A 19,547-nucleotide genomic window follows, 5' to 3' on the forward strand; every position below is an offset into this window, starting at 1 on the left:
CCCATCCACTTATCAGCTGCTCCCACTGGAAACTGGCAATCAGACAAAGTCAGCTGAGCTCCTTGGAGGTCCCAGAACCCACCATGCTTCAACTCCATGCCTTAGAACACATAATATCGTATGTTGGAATGACCCTCCCCTTCTTGTCAAATTGGTATTTTCCTTTCTTTTAAAAAGATTTTTATTATAAAATCTTCAAATACACAAAAGAATAGAAAGACAGGTACAAGGAACACCCGTATCCCACATCCAATCGTTGTTAACATTTTACCATATTTGCTTTTTCCTATGTAATTCTCTAATGCCATCTAATGCAAAGTTCAGGCTTCCCATTGACCTGTTATTGCAAACATCTTTTATTTATTTATTTATTTTTCAAGCCAGACTTCTGCATAAAGGAATTGTATTTGGTTTTATGTCCCTTAAGTCTTTTAACAATCTAGCACATTCCTCTCACCACTCTCCTCTGTTTTTGAAAATGTTAACTTATTTAAGATACTAGGCCAGTTGCCTTGTAGAATGCTCCTGAGCTTGGATATCAAAGATTGCTTATTTTTTATGTTATTTAACTTATTTCTCTATTCTCTGAATTTCCTGTGAAGTGAAAGTTAGATCTAAAGGTTAATTAGATTCAAGACTTCTGGAAAGCAACTTTATAAAGGATGTGGTGTACTTTATGTTACATTTTATGAGGAGGCACATAACGTTTGATTGCTTTTGTCAGTGTGCTCATTTGCATGCAACCCACAACACTTGTGTTTCCATGGAGATCTCATGCACAACAGAAAAAAATTCTGTCCAGTCCTGTACCATCCCCATGATAAGTTGCAGATCAGACCATTGTGATCCATTGGCTGATTTCTGACATAGATCTCCAGGCCTTTCTTCCTAGTCTGTGTTAGGCTGGAAGCTCTGTTGAAAACTATTCGGCATCAGAGCAACCACACCTGCCTCCACAGACAGAAGAGTGGTGGCTGTGCTTGAAGAACATTGGCTAGGAGTCGGACCTAGTACCTCTTATGGAAGGCAAGAATTCTACAACTGAGTCTCTCTGTAAATTGATTGTGTGTGTCTGTGTGTGTGTTGTGGAAGAAGAGAGTGTATTTTGATGTAAAGTTAATTCATTGGTATAACTCTGGGCTTCATTCTTATAGTGTAATATTATTTCCCCAGTTTATTCAGGATAATGAACTGAGATACAGTAAAAGTCTGAGTGGTCACTGAGATGTAACAGGATGAATGGAAGACAGCTCTGTCCTCAAGGATAGCATGCTGAGAACTCCAGCAATGTGTATGTGCCAAGTGTTCTGTACACAAACACACTGCTTCCAAGGGTCCTGCCACACCAGTAGACCAGTGAGGACAGTGCCAAAACAACGTTGTTACCTAGTGCCACTCCAACAGAAATACCACAGAATGATGGTTTGAACACACAGGAGTTTATTCTCTTAAAATTTTGGATGTTAGAAGTCCAAGTTCCAGATGCCAGGCTCTAGGGGTTCTATGAAAGCCCCTCGACTTGGGCTTCAGCTCTGCCTCTTGCTCCTGGCCCACTGAAGATGGAGACTTTCTTCACTCAGGCAGCTGATGGCTGTTGAGGCTGACAAACCCAAGGTTGGCAAGTAAAAAGGCACAGTCCCAATGTTACCAAACAACACAGAAGTTCATTGATTCAAGTCCATTAAAAGTCCCAAGGTCAGCAGACCACATGGCAGGCTGCTGAACAATGACTCAGCTACATGCAGAGCTCAAGCGTACCATCAGTTGGAAATCTTCCTCAAAGTTGCTTCTTATATACATACTGGAAGCAGACCACATCCCTCAAGAAGCTGCTCAGCTGCTCCAATAGACTCCACCATGGAATTACCAATCTCACCATGGGGAATAACTACATCCAGCTGCCCAGGTACTCAACCAGGCCCAGCCAAGCTGACACACAAATTTAACCACCACAAATGTTAAGTGATTAATTGGGACCGAACTAACCTACAAACTACAAACTACACACTCACAGGACACTGCTGCCAAGGAAACTCCCTGAGCATCCTCTCTCCTGCCTGGTACTCTGTACCCAGGGCCTGCTATGTAGAAAGGCTGAAAGCACAGAGGACAGAAAAAAAACAGCAAAATAATTTGTAACTGTTCCTTGAGCAACAAAGGATTTGACTCCTGGTGTTTACACTTACGAAAATATTGGTACATACTGCACACCAGCTACACATGCCTGCTGGCATTAAATCAAACCAAAAATTCATATTGCTTTCAAATCACTAGCTATATAGAATTATATAAGCATGAGCCAAGATTTCCAACAATGTGTGGTCTGCAGGAAAGCCCAATGTCAGACTACCAAATAAGCTAGTTAAACTCGGGCTTACTTGTGATTTACTAATCTGTAGTGAACAATTTCACATTTTTTCACCACATCAAAGATTCTGCTTCTAGGTATGGCTGGCATCTGTCTTTCTCCCAACGCTATAGCACCTTTCTACTGAATTAAAGCCTCTTTTCAAATTTGTAATCCCTGACAGGCATAGTGTACTCAATAAGCAAAGTATGCACAGGTTACTTGTGTTTACTCACTAATCTGTAGTGAACAGTTTCACATGTTTTTCACCACATCTCACGTGAAACTGTTCATTACAGATTAGCAAGTAAGCACAAATAAGCCCATGCTTACCTTGCTTATTGCATACTCCACTCCTGTGGAAACCGGAAGCAACAGAATTCAACTCAGCACAGACCTGGGATTTGTTTGGAGCCCAAACTTGAAACCCCACTTCCCGTCTGTGCCATTTATCTACCCCAGTTCATCATCCTTGCTCAACACTCAAGTCTCATGCAGGATTATTCACTAACCACTTTGTAAGGCCAGTTTGCTAGGTTTGCTCCCTGGTGGCCCAATCAGGAGTGGTTTTAGAAACACAGCTCTGTCTGAAATTGCTGTAACAAAATGTGCTAGAGAAGGGAAGCCAACCTGATATGCACAATTACAGCAGTAAGTAAACACAAAAATTCCTGCAGTTCCTTAATCCTGCTGCAATCCATCTTGGAGAAGTCAGCAATTCCCTGGTGCACATTGCTATGATATGTAGTCTTTCACCAGCAATTCCTGGAATAGCCCAAGAAGCTCTGAGGAAATCAATGCAAAGGGCTCTGGTCCCAGGAATGACCTAATACTGGCTTTGCTCCTGATAAAGTCATGGTGATTGCTTTTTACACACTTTTCATCATCATTAACAGACCCCACTTTCTTTCTCTCACTACGGATGTGAAAGCAATAGTCTGAAGTGAGAGAATTGAAGAGGAACTATTCAGCCAACAATCACAGAGACACCAAAAAAAGCAGTAAAAGACAATAAAGTAAAAGGAATGCATCTTGATGTCCATTACATATGCATTCTCTCCACCATTGAGGACACACAGATCATGTTCTCTACCAGCATGAAACCTTTTACTTAACATTTATTCCAGGGAAGCATCTTTTAGATATGGTTTTATTACCAGGTGGTAAGATAAATGACTCTTCGGTAAGGCAAGGCAGAGAGCAACTCTATAAAATCTTTATTTTTATTATAATATTCACCTTTCTCCTTCTAGTGAAAGACCAAAATAAAGTCCAAGTTGTTTGACAGAATGCTGGGCAACTGTGAAAACTACAGTCTGACTATACTGTATTGTGTGTAACATATATTTTTATTACTCAGGAGGTTGCATTTAAAAATAATATGTCTGCCCATTTTGATCTTTCCTGGAAGAACAGTTCATGACTACCAAGAGGGAAAAGCCCCATGTATTATGACTTTCATTCTCTCTACAGTCATCAAAAATGAATTTCCCCTGGCAAATAGTTTATTTTGCAAATAAGTTTAAGTGATTCATAGGCTGCTGGAAAACAGCATCTTGAAATTTATTCTTAACCATACTGCTTTATAAACTTAGTTCATACATATGGCATCTCCCAGGCAGATATTCAAGGACAATGAGATCTGTAGGCCTATGACAGTGCCAGAGCTAGGAAGCTGCCCCAGAAGTGACTCTATGGTGACTGCTGGGAAGTGAGATCTCCCAGGTCAGCAACAAGTGGATTCACGTGGAAAAAACAGTTTCTCCTTACCCAGATAAACAGTATTCTAGTTCTGAGTAAGGTGCTGAAGCTCAGTTCGGACTTCAGTCTTCTCCCTATGAAGTCAGTCTCACAATGTCCTGTGACATCCTCTGCAAACCACCTTTTCCAGCATCCAGCTCAAGAATATAAGAAAACTGAAGCAAGTTCACTAAGATTCCCAAGTTTGAGAGCTGTTAAGAAACTAAGAATTTGCAGAAGTGTTAAGAGAGAGTTGGGGCACATCTCCTCATCTGAATTAGGGCTCTTTCTAAAGACACAATGAACAGAAACACAATGTAAGAACGGAAGTACAGTGAGATCACTTCCTTTTGCCTCTATAACCAGTTGCTGTCTGACCCATGGGGACACCAAGCGTCCAGGGGTATAGCAAGGGTAACAGCACCTGGGGCAATCTCTAAATTGCACCTCCACCTCCACCCCCAATTTGAGTGCCCAGGGATAATCTCTAAGTTGCAAACTCCCCAAGATAAAAAGACACTGATAGCAGCAATGTATCAGCAGAAACACCTTCCCTTCTTTTGTCTGGCTGCCTTAGTCAGGTGCCTTTCATATTTGTGATGCGTCAGAATGTCATTCTGGCCTGTCAGGTGCCCCATTGGACTTTGCACCTGGGGGCAAGTGCTCCTTTCTCTCCTCCCTCCACCTTTACGTCTGAATGTCTACCTTGCTTGAAGAAGCACATGGGGCCATACTGGGTTAATAGAAACTGCTCAAAGTACCCTCTTCAAGTGGCACCCAGGGCATTGCCATACCTGCTCTACTTCAGATACACCTCTCTGCATGTGTGTCAGAGTAGACCTGTGCTCCACGGCTGAGGTTTTGGAAGTAGATTTCCAGGTCTTTCTGAAGTGTTTCTGGATGGACTCTAACCTCCACCGTGTTGGTTAATAGCTGAGCAGGTCAACCATTTGCACTATTCAGGGACTTATTTTGCCTCTGTAGGTTTCCCTCTTCCTTGCTACCTGGTTGTTGAGTGGGCCCAAAAGGGGATGCTGTAACTGAGAAGTGTGCTCTAGTCCTATTTCTGATGAAAGGGAATGCTGCTAAGAACAGTGAATAGTGTTAAATTATTTAAAAAAGAAAGAAATAAACAAAACAGTAATAGCCAACTTTTATTGGGCACTTAGAATATTCTAGGCCCTGAGCTAAGTGCTTCGGATGCATCATAACAACCTTAAGAAGTAGAATCTATGATTATTCCTATTTGTGCAGGTGAAGAAGCAGTATCAGGTGAGTTACTTGCTCAAAATGACACAGCTTGTCCATGAAGTAACCAGAACATGAAACAGATCTTTTTACCTCCAGAGACCAAGGCAGTTTGCACTGGAGGCAATCTCTGAAGCTGCTTTATAAACTTAGTTCATACATATGGCATCTCCCAGGCAGATATTCAAGGACAATAAGATCTGTAAGCCTATGACTGCCAGAGCTAGGAAGCTGCCCCAGAAGTGGTTCTCTGGTGACTGCTGCTTCTTCTGGGAGGAGACTGGAATTGTGGAGTACCCAGTATTCTTGCCACTGGAAAAAAACAAGAAAATCAAACTCACTGCCATAGAGTTGGATCCTTGGTTTTCTGAGGTGATATCACTATGGAAGTAGATTGCCCAACCTTCCTTCAGAGAAGTGGCTGGTGGGTTTGAGCTGAGAGCCTTCTGTCTGGTTAGCAGTCAAGTGCCTTAGGCACTATGCCACTGGAGCTCCCTGCCACTGGAAGTGGTGAGGAAAAGAGCATGACAGAGCTGACAGCCTGTAAAATGTGTTCAGACGAGTCTGGAACTCAGCTATTCTTATTTCTCCCTCAATTCCTCACCTGCACCCAAATCTGAAGAAAAGTGAAAGGAAATTGCATCATCAAACTAGAATCTGGAACTGAGGCTCTGGAAGGGGATGGAGTAAATTTATTGTCTTTAGGCATGAGAAGGAATTTTACCCATACAACAAGGAACCCCTCTTCTCAAATCCCAATAAGGAGAGAACAGCCAGAATGTACGTTTAAATTGCAACCTTAAAGAACTGACAGAGAAGAAAGTATTCCATGACCTAGTTCTTGACTCCTGGAAGAAGCTTCCAGGAAAAGAGCAAAATCTGTGAGGTTCTTAACAGGAGAAAACATTTCTGCACATCAGTGTGTCGGTGTTCATTGCAACACTGGAAAATTTTAAATCAAAAATGAGATTTGCAGAAATATGTTTTCCTAAATTCTTCACACGGGTGTGCTATTAATATGGAAATGAGGAGAGAGTTTAATCATGTTTGACTGTTTGCTGGAAAGAAAGCAAACATGCTGATATGCTAAGTATCATCAGATTTGTTAAATGGGGTCAGGATTATGGGGCTGATGTGGGACTGATGGATTTCTTGCTGCTCATTATCCCTATTGAGTGGTTGGAATAAATTCAATGCTGAGATAGGCAAGGCCGGGCATGGGGCCTCCAGTGGCCTGCACCTGCACGTCCCTCCTGAGAAGCCCTTGACCTTGCCAATGAACTGAAAGGTGGTTCAGCACCTGCTTGACCCCCTTGGGATCCTGCCCCACCCACCACAGAGTGATCCAGGAAAGATGCCAAGCTTCGAGTAGAAGATCAAAGGGCAGAGGTGGAGGATGGAGTCACCAGTGTACAATGGATTGCTGCTCATCAAGTGTTTCCACATCCATTGTCTCAATGAATTCTCCTAAGCCTTCAATGAGAAAGACAAGCCAGATATTTTAATCCTGACCATTTTCTAGATTAATCAATGAGCCACAGAGAGGTTAAGAGATTTGCCCAGTGTTATTCATTTCATGAGACAAAGGCAGAAACCAAGACACCTGTTCTATGACACCACAGTCCCACTGCCCAATGTCAAAGACCCACTGCTGACTCATTTCCTGCTCCATCCAATGCTGGGCTTCCAGCCCTGACTTAGACTTAGCTCCATAAACCAAAACCAAACCAAACTCTTTCTTCTGTTTGTTTGTTTTATTTATTTATTGTGCGTTGGGTGCAAATTTACAAAGCATATTTGTTTTATATTCAACAGTTGATCCACATTTGATTTCACAGCCCTTATTACAATCTCCAACCATAAAAACTCTCCTCCTCTCTCCTGCCTGTGACTACCCCAAACTGTGCCCCTCTTATCTATCCATTCCTGTCTGTCTAGCTTTCCCTCTATGTGAATGCTGCCCCTCTGATGTCTCATGGTTGATTAATCTAATGGGTACATCTCCCTAGGGTAGATGGGTGCATCTCCTTGGGGTAGGTGTTCTGCATGTAGGTCTTTCTACTATTGGGCTGAGACCCAATCCATAGAAGTGAGTCTCTTTCTAGGCCTGAAGGATAACCTGGGCCACTATCTTAGGGGTTCCACCAATCTCTATCCAACTGTAATTCTGGTCATTTTTGTGTTTTTTGATTTTGTTCCACATTTTTCCTCCTACTCTAACCAAGATTTCCAATTTTGATCACTTTCTGAATGGCTGACAGTTGTAACTGGACACCATCTAGTTCTGGTCTCAGGGTCATGAAGGCTGAGATCCTCATGGTCCATCATATTTTCTTCACTCTCCTTTGCTCCAGGTGAGAGAAGACCAATAGTTGCATCTTAGATGGCTGGAAAGCTTTTGAGACCCGAGTCACTACTCATCAAAGTAGGATCCATACACATTCTGAGGATAATCTTATTCTCAAGCACACAGGAAGATACAGAACCAAGTTTCTCTTCTGAACATGTTAGATGGCCATCACATAGCTCTGTGGGACCACTATGAGCAGGAAAGTAAAGTTCCTGCTCTCATGGAGTCTCTAGTCTAAGACTGTGTTCCTCAGACTTTAATGTACATCCAAGAACCTTGATAAAAGGTAGGTTCTGATTCAGCAGGTCTAGGCTGGGCCTGAAAGTCTGCATTTCTAATAGGCGATACCCATGCTGCTGGTCCATGGACCACACTTTGAGTAGCAAGGTCCTAAGGCCTAGTGGGGAAAGTAGTCAAGTTAACAGAGTCACAATATAATGTAATATGTGCTATAACTGTGGAAGGAAAACTGGGTAATCTACATCCATAAAGATTTACCACCTCAGAAGCCCAAAGGGGATTGCTGTGAGTCTGAACTGACTCGATGGCAGTAAGTTTGTTTGGTTTTTGGTGCTATAACTGGGAGTTTGTAGGATGACATAAGGACATAGACTATCATTATGTTGTTATTGTGTACTGTTGTGTTGATCCAACTCATAGTGAGCCATAGGACAGACTAGAATTGCCCCACAGGATTTCCTAGTCTGTAATCTTTATGGAGGGAGCTCTGGTGGCATAGTGCCTAAGGCACTTGACTGCTAACCAGAAGGCTGGCAGTTCAAACCCACCAGCCACTCCTTAAAGGAAGGTTGGGAAATCTACTTCCGCAGTGATACTGCTTTGGAAACCCAAGGAGGGGTTGCTATGAGATGGATGCAACTCGATGGCACATAACAACAACAACAACAATCTTTATGAAAGCAGATCACCAGGTCTTTTCTCCCACAGAGTCTCTGGTGGGTTTGAACCACCAGCCTTTCAGTTAGCAGGGGAATGCTTAACCATTGCACCACCAGGCCTCCTTGAACACAGAATAGGGAAACCACTTTCCCTATTCTGTGCAAATGGTAAATTTGCTCAACTGCTAACAGGAAGGTGGCTCTAGATGTCTACCCAAGGCACCTTGGAAGAAAGTCCTGGTGATCTACTTCTGAAACAGCAACCATTGAAAACTCTATGGAAAACTCTACGAAACCTCTAGTTCCATAGAGTTACATGACTTACGTAAGTGACTTACGTGGACTTATCACGAGCTGGAACTTGTTTTGTTACTCCTTGGCAACTGGTTTAGTTTTTCATTTCAGATCGGGGAGGAGATCAAGGTAAGCTTCCTGGGGAAAATGAAGACTAAACAGATAACTAAAGCTGGAGTAAAAATTAGCCAGGCCAAAGGTTACACCCAAAGTGATTGTCCAGTCTAGTCCATGAGATCTGCTTGTACAAAGTTCCATAAACAAGAAAGAAAGCATACAGCTTCTATGGCTCTAAAGTTTTACCTGGAAGAAGATATCAAAAGAGAGACAGGAGGATGAGGCAGGACCCAGTACAGATCCAGGGCCATGACAAAGGAGTTAGACTGTAGCTCAGGGCAGTGTACCTAAAGAAGGGTTTCAAGCAGGGGTGGAAGTGATAGGATTTGCATTGTTGAAGCTTACCCAGGCTGCCATGAAGATAGCGGATGGAGAGGAGCCAGGCAACTAGCAGAATAGTTAAGAGGCTTTGTTCTAGGCTAGGAGAGGTATGCTGGTAGTCTGAACTAGGCTGTGGCTGTGGGGTTTGGGAAAGATGGCAAGATTAGAGATGGATTATGTGGGTGGTTACTCCACTTGACAACTGTTTAAAGGAGGTCTGTTTAGGCTGGTGGAGGTGGTGAAGTTGGAAAGTCAGAGTGTGCCCTTGACCCTGTCCTGAAATGACAGGGTTTTATGTTCCTGTGACTAATTTCTTATTTATCCAGCTCTGGTGGCGTAGTGCCTAAGGCATTTGACTGATAACCAGAAGGTTGGCGGTTCAAACTCACCAGCCACTCCTTGGAAGGAAGACTGGGCAATCTACTTTTGTAGAGATACTGTCTCAGAAATCCAAGGAGGGGTCTCTGTGAGTTGGAACTGACTCAGCAGCAGTGAGTTTGGTTGTTTTTTTTTCTTTTTTTTCTTTTATTTTTTTTTGAGTCTTTGTTACATTCTCTGAAATATGTGGAGGATTTTTGTCTGTAGGTCTTGTTCTTACCTGTCCTCTTGGGAATTAAAGTCCTGTGTCAACTATCTGTCTGCCTAACTCCCGCCACTGGCTGCTTCTCAGCATACACCTCTGCCTATAACTGCTTTCAGACTCTTTTCATGGTCTCCACTTGTCCATCTCAACTTTCTCCATCCTGAACTTCTCAGTTCTAAGTCCCAGCCCTCCCAGATCAAATACATCTTGCCATTGCCTGATTGGGCTAGGACACAGTAATATGTTCATTCACAGTGCTGCTAAAGCTAGGATTAATGTATTAGATTCCTAGGACTGGCAGTATGTTTTACTGTGTCAACTTCTTAATTAGACGTTAGTTTTATTTACTATCAATTATGAGGAAGAAAACAGTTGTCCCACTGAGGGTAAATGTTTCTCTGCATTTTCCTTTGGGGCCCACATGTTTCTGCTGATGACTTTATTAAAATGTAAGAAAATAGAGCCTGCTTATCAGCACCACAGCATGAATTGGATTTTTGCATGAACCTCCTGAGATTGGTTCTGAAACTGTAGGTTAAGAAGAATCAACTAAGAGACTTGGGATGGATAGTCATTCAACTTTCCAAGGTAGGAAGTATAGGTACAAAGACTGGGCAATGATATAAAAACATATGATCAAAAATGGCAAGAGCATGAAAAAACACATTGACATAACATCCATACTTATGAAAATGCATTTCTCATATTTGTGTTAGGATTTGGGGATGTGGAAGATGACTCCAAGGATATAACTGTGAATTTTCAGAAAACTGTATGTCTTAGTTATCAAGTGCTAAAATAACAGAAATACCACAAGTGGATGGCTTTAACAAACAAATTTATTCTCTCAAAGTTCAGGAGGCTAGAATCCTGAATTCTGCATGCTGGCTCTAGGACAAGGCTTTCCCTTTGTGTGTCTCCAGCTTTCAGGAGGTTCTCAGTGCAGGGAACCTGGGTCTAAAGAACATGCTCCACTCTGAGTCTTCTTTCTTGGTGGCAGTGGGTCCTTCTTTCTCTGCTCACTTGTCTCTACTTTTATCTCTTGTTGTTGTTGTTGTTATGTGCTGTCGAGTAGGACGCAACTCCTAGCGACCCCTCCTTGAGTTTCCAAGGCAGTGTCACTAAATTGTTGCAGACCATACCCCAGGGAAACTCTTCTCACATTGGGTCAGGACTGTGATGCTATTAAGAGTGTCTCATCTCATTCCAATCCTCTTACAAGTAATCAGTTGATCACATCAGATCAAATCATGGAGGATCATTGCATAACTACCACATTACATCACTACATGACTTCCAAATCACTAAGGATCATTGCCAGACAAGTTAACACATATTCTGGGGGACACAATTCAACTCATGACACTGTAGAAGGCCACTGCAGACTAGAATTCTACCTGGTGAGCATGACAACAATCTCATGACTCTGTGTTCAAGAAACACTTCTTAACAAGGCCACATCCTTAGCAGAGAAGTCTATTACCTATTGAAAAAGGATCTTCAGACTCTTGGATGCTGATGGAAGACCATCTGCTTTTTCATTTCTCACCCAAACTCTGGCCTTCCTTCTACTTCATCATTGGAGTAATGAACTGCTCATGACATTGCATACATTTTTAAAGAATAGATTTTCTCCATTTTGAAACCAGAAAATAAAAGTCTTTGAATAAAAAAAAAAAAAAAATACTCCCTGTGATTTTTTACAAATAGTATTTCTTTTTAGAACCATAACACTTTGACCTACTAAGCTGGAAAAGAAATCATAATGTTGAATGAAGGAGAAAATAACAGGCAGAAATAGCCACTAGACTTTTTATAGCAGCAGTCTCTGCATTAGGGCAACAAGCTATCTTTCTCTGAAAGGCTGCAGGTACTAGAACTGTGCAGCAGTCCCCTTGGAGCCAAAAGGGTTGTGTGGTTGCATCTCTCTGCACCTGCCTCTCTCCAGCAGGCTCCAGGACCTGGTTAGGTGGAAAATCCCAACAGAGCTATAGGAAATGATGGTATTTACTACATGTCTTACACAGAATGCTCATCTTCTCTTCTCATACTTGATAAATATGAGAACATTGTTGGAAACAAGGTAGACACACCCACGGCCATCAAGACCCCAGAAAATAGAGGGTCTTGTGGAAGATCCCAGTCATAGGTGATCAGAGGCAGCTGGGAGGGACAGAAGATATTGGAAGATGAAAAAGGTTGACGTGGGCAGAGGGTTGGCAGGTGTCAGGAAGCCTGAGGAGCTGCAAGTGGCTTTCTGGCAGGTGTAAGGGAACGTGACAGTAGGCATTTGGCAGCAGCTCCTTTGAGATCTGTAGCAAGTGGGCATGGCCAGCCAAAGAGTAGGTGAACAAAGACATAAGAGCCCACATGAGGCTTGTAAAAACAAGGCAGAACCTCACTCTCAGACAAAACTGGAAACTGGTCAGAAGGCCAAGGAAAATACCTAATGGCCTGAAGTGGAGGGAAAAGGTAAAGGCATTGTCATTAGAAATAAAGAGTGCTCAAATGGCAGAGAAGGTAGAATTTTCAGCTTCCATGCAGGAGACTAAATTTGATTCCTGGCCAGTGTACTTCATGCACAGCCAGTGCTTAGCACTGGAGGCTTGTGTGTTACTGTGATGCTGAATATATTTCAGCAGAACTTCCAAATTAAGATGAAATAAGAAGAAAGGCCTGAATATCTACTTCCAAAAATCAGCCAATTACAATCTTATGGATTACAACATTCTGATCTGCAACCAGTCATGAGGATGGCATAGGATTGGGCAGCATTTCATTGATGCAGATGAGGTAAACAGGAATCAGAGACCACCTCAATGGCAGCCAACAACAACAAAATGGCAGAATCCAGATCTGATGAGAATAAGATTAACAAGACCCCCTTGTGCTGAACTTCTAGACCTCCTATCCCCTTGGTCCTAGATCAGAGTCCCATCTCCAGGCAGAGAAATGGCTGGGACCTGTGAATTGGACACTTTGGGGCAGAACACAGCTCAAGTTGTCACACTCTGTCACAGTTTCTTCAGAAAGAACTCATTAGGGCTCTGATGAAAAATGGAGGCAACTTCTTCATCAAGAAACAGGAAAGGTGGTCAAACAGGTACCCAACATGCATAGACTTATTCATGTTGAATGCATCTCAACCATCAGACCTAAATCAATGGGTATGAAGATTTCTTTGGTTGGTGGTGTAACTAACTCCCTCTAGGAGGAACTTAAAAATTCCTAACATGTTCTAGTCTCTGGGTATCAAGCCTGTGACTCTGTGTTATTCCCCTTTTAAGTTGAGTTTAAGTTCAAAACTCATCCCTTCTAAGTAACCTTTTTTTTTTTTTGACAATTTCCTGTAGTAGTCTATTAGGCCTCTAAACTCTGGCTTAAGTTCTCTCTTGCTCCCCTCAGCACTCCCATGGTCAAATGCACATCAGTAGCAAATGTGGAAAATTATTCTTACTATGAGCTATCCTGAGAACTTTTTATTTCTTCTGTAAAACTAGTAAGTTAGCATGGGCCTATTCTAGGAATAAAAGACATGTATAGAGGTTAATAGTAACAATCATTTAATATGCAATTTATATACACACTTGTGAAATTCAAGATCATTATCATTCACTGACAGGTACTAATGACAGTATTAAACTAAGATAATCTCAATCAGATGAACAAATAATTAAAGTTGACAGTAAAATGACTCTAATTAATGGATTTTCTAAAATTTCTCTCTCTGTTAATGGATCCTTAATAAAAGATGAATTTTTAATTAAAATATAAATTTCAGGTATATTGATAATATAGGTGGAAATGGAAAGGATTGAACCCAAGAAAAATGTATTGCTTACTGTGTATCAAGTACTGATGGGATATAGAAATGAATCTGTCTGGGTCCCTGCCCTCAAAGCTCTTAACCAGCTGGAGGAGATGACTTGAAAATTCTTGTGAATCAAGAGCAAATGGGAGAGAAAAGTAGAAAAGGGAAAGCAGATGATGTAAAGTTTTGGAGAAGACAATGGAGACCAGAGATTGGGAAGAGTGTTGACCTTGAATTGAAATGGGAACATCCCTTTATCTGAAAATGAAAGGAAAAAATTAAGTGTAGATTTCAATATAAAAAAGTTTGTAGTTGAAATTATTCATGCTCTATTGCTTTCATTTCCCTAATAAAGTATGAAGCAGACAGTTTGCTAAAGGTAAGAACATTGAAAGGGTTGAGGAAAGGCTAGAGAGCTTGAGGAAAGTGGAAAACAATTAAAATGGTAGCTGACAAAACAGAAAGAATTGTCTGCCCTGGAGCCCAGCCAATGTAGGCAGCCTCAAATTTTTAATGGCACCAATCATTTGGTTGAGGAATCTTCTCTAGTAGGGCTGGCAACTTGGGTATGGTACTAATGGTAAGCAATTTATGGAGTGAGGCCACTGTTGGGAGTGTTTTAGACAGATGAAAGAGAAGAAAAGGGTCAAAGGCATTAAACATGTTCATACACCACGCACAGTTTTGTGCTGTGTTGAAAAGAAAGAGTGTCTCCAGGAGTATGGTGGTTAAGGGTATGTGTCAACTTAGCTGGGCCTGGCTGAGTGGCTGGGGAGCTGGATGTACTTATTCCTCATGATAAGACTGGTAATCAATTCCAGGGTGCAATCTACTGGAACAACTGAGTACCTGCCTTAGGGATGTAGTCTGCTTCCAGTGTGTAAGGAGAAGAATTGAGAAATGTCTCTGAGCTTTTTGGCATGCTTGGATCTCACATTTGGCCGAGTCATCAGTGAGTGGCATGCCATATTGTCAGCCAATCTTGGGACTTTCTCTGGACTTAAACTAATGGCCTGCTGTGTTGTTTGATAATCTTGGGACAGCCATTTTACTTGTTGCCTTAACTCAGCAGCTGCTTGAGTTAAGAGAAGCCACTAGCTTCAGTGGGCCAGGAGTAAGAGGCAGAGCTGAAGTGCAAGGTCAGGGGCCTATACACAGCCCCCAGAGCTTGGCACTTTGAACTCAGGCTTCTAGCCTCCTAACTGTAAGAGAATAAATCCCTATTTGTTAAAGCCACCCACCTATGGTATTTCTGTTAGAGCAACACTAGGTAACCAAAGCAAGGGAGGGAACAGGAGAGTGTAGGCATTAGAGGTCTCTATACAGAGAAGAGCAGGTATGGTGATGATGAGGCATGAGAGCGGGAAATGAGGTCAGGAGTTCTGAAGTGAAGCAGTTCTAAGCAATGTCAATTTCCTTGGTGTTGGTCTGGGTATAAGTGACAAAAGTGGAGAGGAGGAGGAAGTCATTGGATTTGAGGCTTTTCTGGAATTGTGAGGTCAAAATTTGGATTGCCCATCCACTGGGTAAAAAAGTCACTGCTGATGATAGCAGGACAAAGTACAGAGAAAAGGTATGTAGTTGGGCCCCTAGTGTGAGAGCAAATAACTGGGAGACTGAGAGACAGAAGTAAAAATAAGAGATAGAGAGTGATGAACTGATCAACAATTTACTGGCAGGCCACAATGTGTTTGGGGAATCCCCTACCTTAGAAGGTAGAGGTTGTCTTTCATTATGAAATCTGGGTCACTTTCTCAGACTCTGTTGCAAATTGCATAAAGGTGTGTGATCAGGCTGTGCCAATCAGGCACAGACTTGCAGCAGACAGCTCAAGCTGGTGCTCTTTGCATAGAAGCCACTATGAGTAAAAGATGGCAGCCGAATTCCCTACCCCACGTCTCACTGCAGATGCATAGATGTGGATGGCAGCCTCCAGGGGTGTCTGGTTCAGAGCATGAGCAGTGGTGGATTATCAATGGACCAGTTCTGCAGAGTAGTTTCAGGCATTACTCCTGGTTACATGGCTTGTGAGCCTGGCTCTGCAACAAGGACCTTCACCTCATTCCATTACACCATCTCCACCCTCATCCTGTATCCTTTTAATCAATTCATTTTCACCTTAGGTAAGCCAGCCTATTTCTGTTGATTTCATCAAGGATCCTAACTGACACTGAGATATAGCCAGACTGTAATCACCTCAAAAGAGGAAGGTTTTCACACAAGGATGCATGGGTAGTGATTTGGAAGAGGATTTGGGAGGTAGGGACTACTGACTCTGATTTGAACTTGGAAGCCAGGCCTGACCCTATCCTCTTAGATCCGGTCTGTACTCTCCTCCTGATACTGTTCTGTGCTTCATCTACACTCCCTGGATGGCTTCACTTTCTCTGTAGCCCTTTGAGGTGGAGACTGTCTGTGCTTCCATCATATAGTTATCTGGAAGTAGAATAAGTCACGTTTGGGGTCTGAGCAGGTCTGAGTGGTGACGCCTGGGGTCACTAGGTATAATCCATTTCACCTCAGATTTGGCCTCATATCTGGAGGATATTGTCTATAGCATTGTAGGGGTTCCTATTCAGATACTATGTTATAGAGGGTGAGGTTAGCCTTCTCTGCCAATCTGAGCACCTAGGAGTTAGACTTTTGTTCATTAATTTTATTTGTCATCTTGGTTAGGCTATGGTTCCCAAAGACTTGGCCAAACACTAGACTAGTTGCTATACCATAACATAATGTAATGTAATCACTTTCCATAATGTGATCTAATGTAATACAATCAATCAATTGAAAAGGGAGTTCCTTAGTTTGTGGTCTGCTTCCAGACTATAGATATTTTGGCAGAACTTGATCTCTCTCTCCACTATGCACTCTTCCTATCTTCCTGTCACCTGGCCTATGGATCCTGGGAAGGCAGCGTGTGAAGTTCAGACTATTGCCTGACCTATGAAGTTCAGACTTACTGCCCCCACAATTGCATGAGCTGATACCTTGAAGTAGATCATCTCTCTTTCTTTCCTTCTCTCTCTCCATACACACACACACACACACACATAGACACACACACACACATCTCACTGGTTCTTTTTCTCTAGCACAGACCTCAAATAATGACTGAATCCAGTTGGTTCAGGAATTCCTACATAACAAGACCTGACTGGATTCCTAAATTTGGAATTTAAAAAGACAATAAAGAACTCGGGTTAAGAGGACTTGAACTTCCAGTGTAGAAGGAACAAAAAGGAGTTTACTATAGAAGAACTATAGTAAAGGTAGAAATAGTAAGCAGATAGGATGTTTTACATACCAGTGTGGTTCCAGTATGAACAACCTCAGCTCTAGTGACCAGAGTGCTGTTCTGTTTACTTCTTTTTCTGTTATAGCTGTATGTATGTTGTTGTTGTTATGTGCCATCGAATCGGCCCCGACTCACAGCAACCCCTCCTTGGGTTTCCGAGGTGATACCACTATGGAAGTAGATTGCCCAACCTTCTTTCCGAGGAGTGGCTGGTGGGTTTGAACCGCCAGCCTTCTGGTTAGCAGTCAAGTGCCTTAGGCACTATGCTACCAGAGCTCCTTCTGTATGTATAGCTATATCTATTTATCTGTGTATCTATTATCTATCAAGAGAGTTATTTTCTACATTCCACTTAGGTCCATGCCAATTAAATACAAGTCATGTTTATTATATACCCATTACCTGGAAGACAGTGTGCTAAGGAGACAACAGTGAAGGCAACACAGGTTCCCATGAAGTAAGCTCACAGTCTATCAAGGGAGACAGGCAATCCCATTACAGAGAAACAAGAACAATCTGGAAGTTGTGACAGCTCATAGGACATGTGGCTGGTGTCACTTGGCCCTAAGTATCACAGCAATGCACCATGAAGAGAATTATCGATCTCATTTTCTGAAATTATTTCAAACTCCACATTTTAATAAAAACCTAAACCAAGCCCACCATCAACAATCTGCCCAGATCTTATAGCTAGGTTTGAGAGCATCCCTTTATGACAAAATACTATCTTGCCAGATTTTTGCCGTTTAACTAGTTTATCTGCATGACATGTGGGTTCTAAAATAATTTGCAAATGAAAGCCTTTTAAAATTTTATGTCTTTTGACCTTGATAGTAATCCCTTTTGCCCATTCCTTAAATAAAAGCATTATCTACATTCTAGTCATCATTCCTCTGCTTTCTCCCTCCCCATCTCTGGGTAATCTCCTCCACATGGACTCATAGGCTATCAAAATTTGGAAGGAACCTTGACATCATCTACAAATCTAATGGTTTCCCACTTCCTTTTGCTATTCTTAATGAAATCCATTCCACAAAGCAAGTCATAAGGGAGTCAAATGTAGAAAGCATACAGGAAGGGAATGTCTGTGGTTGAAGTGGGATCAGGGCCCAGACCCTGCCTGCTACTTCTTCTCACACATCACAGTTCTCCCCGAGGTGCTTGAATGATGTCCTAAACAAGACTTCTCAAAGTAGGCCAGTACTTGACTCCCCTGGGGTACTTGTGAGAAGATGCAGAATTCTGCATACCTCACCCCCAACCCACCATCTACTGAGTCAGACTTTCAGTTCAAGACCTGGGAATCATTTTACTAAACTCCCAGGCTGAGTCTATTCATAGTAACAAAATTTCAGAATCTTTGCCTGTCTTAGAGCATAGTTCGAAATTTGCTATTCTGGGACAAGAAGTCCGGGGTGGTAGAGATGGAACCTTAGAAGAAATGCCTGGGGATCTACTTCTAAAAAGCAGTCATGAGCATAATTCTACTCTGACACACATGAGAAACCAAGAATCCAAGACAACAGGTGTTCTGGAACAATCCTTTTATTTTTATAGAGGGGTCCCTGAGCCCTGAGGGATGGTTCCAAAGCCTGACAGACAGAGCACAGCTTTCCTGTCAGCTCCATGTGGAAGTCACTGAATTGACATTACATTCCCAAGTGACTGCTTCCCTCTGCTTGTGTGGACTTATGCTGGACATTTCACACTCTGGGATTAAACTGAGCCTGTCTTCATCCTCATCCACCACATTGTCAGCATTCCCAGCTTTCTGGAGGCCCTAAGCCTGGCCTCTGGCCTGAAGTTATGTTTCTGACCCATGACTCAGGTGATTCTCTGATACTGCTTGGACTCCTGGTCAATGACCATCTTTTGGCATTGTCACCCTGTCAAAACTGTACTTATCTTTACAGAGTGTTGAATACCAATATCTTCCAGCCCAGCCTACCTCCCAGTTCCGCCATGCTCTACTGCACTTAGATCTTTATTCATGTCCTTCTCTATCAGGCTCAGGGCTGCTGCACACATTAGCAGTCTTCAGTCTTGGTTGAATGTTGAAACCACCTGGGACTTTGAAAAATACCCACTGGGCTCCACCCCAAAGATTCTGCTTTAATTGCTCTGGGATGAATGAACACTGGGCAGTAATCATTTTTAAAATCTTTACCCACTGACCGCCTTCTCCCACTGCACCCCTCCAGTGAATCTAACATGAAACTAAAGTTGGGAACCTTGCTCTGGTTTGAATAGAGTTAAATAGGGACATGTCTGCCTCCCTAGAAAGATTGTACAACTAGATAGTTTCTGAACAAGGCCTATGCACCTTTGTTTGTTCTTCCTTTGTTTTTGTAATCAACCCAAAACCAAACCAGCTGCTGTCAAGTCCATTCTGACTCATGACTCCGTGTGTGTCAGAGTGCAACTATCCTCCACAGAGTTCTCAGTGACTGATTTTGTGGAAGTAGATCTCCAGAACTTTCTTCCAAGGTGCCTCTGGAACCAGCTACTTTTTGGTTGGTAGCTAACAGCTTAACCGTTTTCA

This window comes from Orycteropus afer, unplaced genomic scaffold, assembly GCF_000298275.1.
Source record: "Orycteropus afer afer isolate SDZICR_OR568_19922 unplaced genomic scaffold, OryAfe1.0 scaffold00028, whole genome shotgun sequence".
Classification (NCBI taxonomy): Eukaryota; Metazoa; Chordata; class Mammalia; order Tubulidentata; family Orycteropodidae; genus Orycteropus; species Orycteropus afer.